The sequence below is a fragment of the Canis lupus genome, chromosome 8, assembly GCF_048164855.1.
Source record: "Canis lupus baileyi chromosome 8, mCanLup2.hap1, whole genome shotgun sequence".
Taxonomy (NCBI): domain Eukaryota; kingdom Metazoa; phylum Chordata; class Mammalia; order Carnivora; family Canidae; genus Canis; species Canis lupus.
The window spans coordinates 52,234,307-52,240,630 of NC_132845.1; positions in this window are offsets into that span (position 1 = coordinate 52,234,307).

A 6,324-nucleotide genomic window follows, 5' to 3' on the forward strand; every position below is an offset into this window, starting at 1 on the left:
AGCCGCCGCGACCCGCCCCCTGCTGGCCCCGCCCTGCTGGCCCCGCCCCTGCCACCCCCGGGGCATCCGGCCCCGCCCCCCGCCCCGGCCCCGCGCGCGGGTCTTCGCGGCCCCCGGCGGCAACTGCGCAGCGTCTCTCCACCCGCTCAGTCCTCTCCCTCCTTTCAGGGAGCGCTGAGACGACCTCTTTTCAGGGTCCCAAATTTGGAGACACTTCCCCCACATTCACAGTGCACCCGTAAGCGGTCCAGACGCACCGGACATCTCCCCAAGTTGATTCGTTTGCAAGGACACACACACACACACGAGGGATACTCCCACGAGTGTCCTAGTACAGGACACTCTCCAAAGCGGGTTCACGAGCAGTGACTTCCCCTCACCGTACACGCACCGGGTCCTGCACGCAGAGGATCCCGCGGCTTGGCCTCCTCTAGCGAGTGTCCACCTGGGCACGTTCCGCTCCCCCCACCCCGCCCCAACTTGTCACTGTCCCTTTGCACACACCGCTCAACGCTCGAGCCCTTGGCTACCCCAAATATACAGGTTCACACGGTGCATCTTTCACCTGGGTCCCTACGCAGAACCTCCAGCACCAACGCGGCACACATCACCCACGTATGCACAGGTCCACTACTACTCCCTTGGGCGGTACACACCAGCCCCCCGGGGCCACGGGCCTGGCGCTCCGCAGACGCCCACGGTGCAGCCCGGATGCACGCCCACCCGACGGCTGCAGCTCTGGCTTGAAGGCGGCGGAGTGGGGGGAGGGGGGGCGGGGGGGCGGGGGGGTCCCAGGCAGCCTCGCTCCTCCACACTGAGTCTGGCTTCTGGTCCACCTGGCTGTCCCGGATCAGCATCGCCCAGATGGGGCCTGGAGCTGCTGCACCCACCGCGTTGGTTCCCTCGTTGACTCAGACTTTCAAGCTCCCTCCAAACCCAGAACTTTGAGAACCCGCTCCCCCACCCCCCCATTCTGGTTTCTGAGAGTGAGATCACCTCCCTCCACTCCATCGCAATCCTACAAGACATGACAGGGATGTGACCCCTGCTCCCTACCTCCCTGCAGCGGGGCGGGGATAAAGAGGCAGGAAGGTGGGTTGCATATTCCCTTCTGGGGGGTAATTGTATGCCCTGATCTTTGAAGACCACAGACCTTTCAGAAATTTTCATCATTTCCCAGCGAGCCTCTCAGTTCCTGCCCACACAAGCCGATTTTCTCCTGGTCAGGCCGCGGACACATCCCCGCGAACAACTTTTATTATTTTTAAGGAAAAATGGAAGGGAAAGGCAGAAAAATTTCCCTGTTTTATCTGCTGACGTATCCTCAACGCCTAGAACAATGCCTGGCATACAGTGGGCGATCATGAAATATTTACAGGAAGACACCTCTTCAGCGTTCCCGCCGGACTGCGTAATTGGAAAATGGATAGGCATTGCCACCTGGTGGTACCTGTGGGAACTGACGCCGAGATCCTTTCCTGTGTCAACGTGGGCAAGTTCACCTTTCTAAGCGTCAGTTTCTTGCAAAATTCAAGATGGAGATGACATTAGTAGTACATGCCTGTTGGGGTTGTTGTGCAGATTAATCACATAATAAATGCAAATTGATTCATGTAGAATCTGGCATGTGGAGTTATATACACTTATATACAGTTGTATTCCCCTTCCTCTTTCAGGCTTGTTTTCCAGAGGGACTCTCACCGACGTGATCAGTTTAGCTTTGGGTGAGGCTGTTGAGTGACAGGTGAATGCCCACCCCCCACCTTGTTCAAGGAGTCATGGATAGTCATCATCATCATCTTGGTACCGTTTGTAGTGCTACTGTGTGCCAGGTGCTGTTCTAAGAGCTTTATATTCTTTAAAATACTTAATCCTCCCAGTAATCCTCTAGGCCAGGTATTATTATTCACCCCATGTTACAGATGGAGACGTTGAGGCCCAGAAGGGTTAATTACTGGTTCATGGTCATACAGTCGACAGAACTAGGATTCAATCCTGATTTTCTCTTTCATTCAGTGGCTAAACTGGCGTAATTTGCTGTGAGGAAGGTCAGACATCTTCACAGAGGAACCTCATGTCCCTTGGAGGTTCCTTCAGTCTCTAGCCCTAGAGAGAACAGCTCTAGGAGGTGTAGGGAGCTGTGTCAGGCGCTCAAATGTTCAGTTCCCTTTGGGCAAATGAAAACCAGAGGCTTCCCTGGCCCTATTTCTCCCCTGAAAAATGAAAAGAGCACTGCCTCTGGATTCCCACTAACAAATGTCACAGTGTGTAGTGTGTGTGCAGTGTCTTCCCAGGTAGATTGTAACTCAGTGCTGTTCCAATGAGAACTTTCTACAATGATGGAAGCGGGTTTTTAGAAAGATTGATTTATTTATGTATTTCAGAGCATGTGCGCTCATGTGAGGTGTGGTGGGGTGAGGGGGAGAGGCGGAGGGGGAGGGAGTGGGAGAAGTAGAAAATCTCCAGCAGACTCCAGTCTCCCCATGGGACTTGATCTCACCACCCTGAGATCATGACCTGGCCAAAATCAAGAGTTGGATGCTTAACAGTCTGAGCCACTCAGGTGCCCCAATGATAGAAGTGTTCTATAGCTATGCTATCAGGTATGGTAGCCACTAGCCACATGTGGCTATTGAGCACTTTATATACTAGTATGACTGTGGAACTGAAATGTCAATTTTTAATAAAATTAAATTAAAATTTCAAAAAATATTTATTTATTTATTTATTTGAGAGAGAGAGAGAGCACACACAAGCAGGGAGAGTAGCAGAGGGAGCGGGAGAAGCAGACATCCTGCTAAGCAGGGAGCCCCATGGGGGCCTCAATCCCAGGACCCTGGGATCATGGCCTGAGCTGAAGGCAGATGGTTAACCGACTGAGCCACCCAGGCACTCCAAATTAAATTAAATTTTAAGATCTATTTATTTATTTTAGAGGGAGAGCATGCAAGTGGGAGGTGGGGAGGGAGAGAGAATCTCAAATACATTGAGCATGGAGCCCAATGCTGGGCTTGATCTCATAATCCTGAGATCATGACTAAACCAAAATCAAGAGAATCAAGAGTGTGATGCTTAACTGACTGTGCCACCCACACATCCCAAAATTAAATTATATTTTAAGTTAAATTAATTAAATTTTAAAAATTAAATTTAAATAGCCTCATGTGGTTAGTGGCTACTATAAGGACAGGAAGTCTCCCAATGCCCCCAAAGCTGTCAGTTAGGAAACATTCACGTAACAGAATGAAAAATGGCTTAAACAATAGGGTTTTTTGTTATCATACAACAGTAAGTTGAGATGTGGGTGATCTCACCATTGGTTTGTGTTCAACAATGTCAACAAGGGCCCAGACTCTTTCCAGCCTTCTACTCTGTCATCCTCAGCTTGGCTGGCACCTCATGGTCACAAGATGGTTGCCACAGCATCAAGCATCAAGTCTTCACTTGATAGTCTCCAAATGTAGGAAAGAAGATGTTTGAGCTCCCCTCATGACCTCCCTGTTAACTAGGAGGGAAATCATTCCTAGAATTACCTCCTCTTCCCACCCCTTCCTTGCTGTAGACTTCCTGTTACATTTTGTTGGCTGGAACCATGTTACCTACCCTCCCCTAGTGCAAGGGAGGCTGGGAAGTGAGCACTTGACATACAGAGACTCAGTGAAGAAGGATGGTTGAGGGAAAGGTGGTTGAGACAGGAACTTCAGTGTCTGCCCCAGGTGCTCCTCTTACGGGTACGGAGCAGGGGCCTGAAGCTGCATCCTGCATTTGCAGTCTCAGCTAGCCATGCAGGGAAGGGGCTTCCAAGCTTCTGACTCTCATCACTGCTGTCTTGGAGGGGGCCAACGCAGTCCCAGCGCTGGACATTAGATAGGTGGCTCCCTCTCTCCTCCTCTCTTTTTAGTTGCTCCTGAAGCAACTTGATCTCCATCCACAAAAGCAACTCTATTCTCTCAAGAAAAGATTCCACTATTTCACTGCTGGAAGGTGCTTTGCTGTGTACCCAAAACAACAGAATAGTTGCTCCTAAAGGCAAACTACCCACAAATACTGTACAATCTCATTTATATGTGGAATCTTAAAAAACAAAAAAACATTAAAAAACCCCCACAAAAAACAAACCCAAAAAGCAAACACATAGAAAATGAGATCAGATTTGTGGTTATCAGAGGCAGGGAGTAGGGTAGGGGGACTTGGGTGTAAGTGGTCAAAAGGTACAAACTTCCAGTTACAAGACAAGTAAGTGCTGCGGATACAATGTACGGCATGATGATTATAGTTAACATTGCTGAATAGTATATTTGAAGGTTGCTAAGAGAGGAGATCCTAAAAGTCCTCATCACAAAGAAAAAACATTTTTCCCCTCTTTCTTTTTTTCTTGCATCTACTTGAGATGGTGGATGTTAACTAAACCTACTGGGGTCATCATTTCGAGGCTATGCGAGTCAAGTCATTATGCCGATTAACTTATGTGGGACCAAGTCACATGTTGCTCAGTGGGGAACCTGCTGCTCCTTCTCCCTCTGCCCCTTGACCTCCACTCATGCTCTCTCTCAAAGAAATAAGTAAATCTTAAAAAAAAAAAGAGAGAGAAATTACAGTTGCTTTTCATAAGATTTTATGTTAGCAGGTAATGTAATGAGCTTATTGTTGTTTTTAGCTGAATGAATAAATATTTTCAAAAATATGTTTAAGGGCAGCCCCAGTGGCTCAGCGGTTTAGCACCGCCTTCAGCCCAGGGCATGATCCTGGAGACCTGGCATTGAGTCCCATGTCGGGCTGCCTGCGTGGAGCCTGCTTCTCCCTCTGCCTGTGTCTCTGTCTCTCTCTCTCTCTGTTTCTCATGAATAAATAAATAGAATCCTTAATACATACACAGTGTTGCATGTCAATTATATCTCAATAGAACTGAAAGAAATATATAATAATAAAATGCAAAAAGTTAAAATGTAACAAAGAACTGTTGGAATTGTTGCAATTCTAGGATAATCCTTTACAGGCTTCTGTGAACCTCTCCAGTGAAGGTTTCAGAAAACTTAGGACTGTTCAGTTGATAACTGAACTCAGTTATCAAGCTCAGAGGGGTGTGGGCTCCTAGGTTAAGAGAGAATCTGTGGAGGGCAAGGGATGGGTTGGCCCAGAAAGACAGCTGCACCTGTCACAGAGCCTGGGCTCTCCCCACTGCCTCCTCTTCTGGCAGAAATCTCAGCTCACTTTCCCTTAGTTCAGGCTAAATGCAGACTGTGATGTGCATACAGATCACCTGGGGCTCTTGTCAAACAGCAAATTTTGGTTCAGAGGGTCTTGCTGGAGGCAGTTGTGTGGGAGGATTTTTCCTTCTAATACCCTCCCAGGTGGCTGCTGATCCCAGGGCTGCACTTTGAGTGGCCAGGGTTTTGCCAAGTTCTCAATCCTGGCTACCCTTTAGAATCGTCTGCATCATTAAGCATAATGGGTGCCTGGGTGCCAGTGATTAGAACCACTGGCGATGGAACCCGGGATCAGTATCAAGACTTTAGTCTGCACTTGGACGATTGCTAAGCTGGAAGAGACCTTTGAACTCTGTGTCTAAGAGCAGGAGCTCCTGGGTCAGGAATAGTGGGCACTGATCTCCGGAATGCTGTGCAACCTTGGAGAAGTCAGTGGGTCTGTATCTCGGTTGGTTTCTGCATCTGTGCAGGTGGGGGTGGGGGGGTTGATCATAGCAGCCTGCACCCACTAGAGTTGAGTGAGCAGTAACAATGTGTGTCAATGGCTTTGCATCATGCCTGGACAGAGTCAGTGCCCGGTACAGGATGGGTGGTATTGTTTTGATTGAAAAGACTGGAGGATATTTGGGTCAAGAGAGCAAATCTGATCCCTGGCTACTCTTCCTCATTATTCCTTTGGTGAATACGAATTAGGTGAAAACGTGACAATATTCCTGTTTCTCTCTGCTCTCTCCCTACCAAGCGTACCAGATAGTTCTCAAAGTGTGGCCCAAGGAACCTCTCAGGGGGTCTGCAAGATCAAAACTTTTTTTATATAATAGTCCCAAGATCTTATTTGCCCTTTTCACTGTCATACCCACACAAGCATGTAGAATTTTCCAGCGGATTCAAGACCTCTGATATCACAACTGCCATAGATGTGTCACCCAGCTGCCTTTTATTAAGCAGACATTACAGAGATTTTCAAAAATGTAAAATATCCCTGCATTGCTTACTGAGTGTTTTGGAAAGTAAGTACAGTTGCAAGGTGCATGGGTGACTCGGTCAATTAAGTGTCTGCCTTCAGCTCAGATCATGATCCCAGGGTTTTGGGATCAAGCCCCATGTTGCTCAGTGG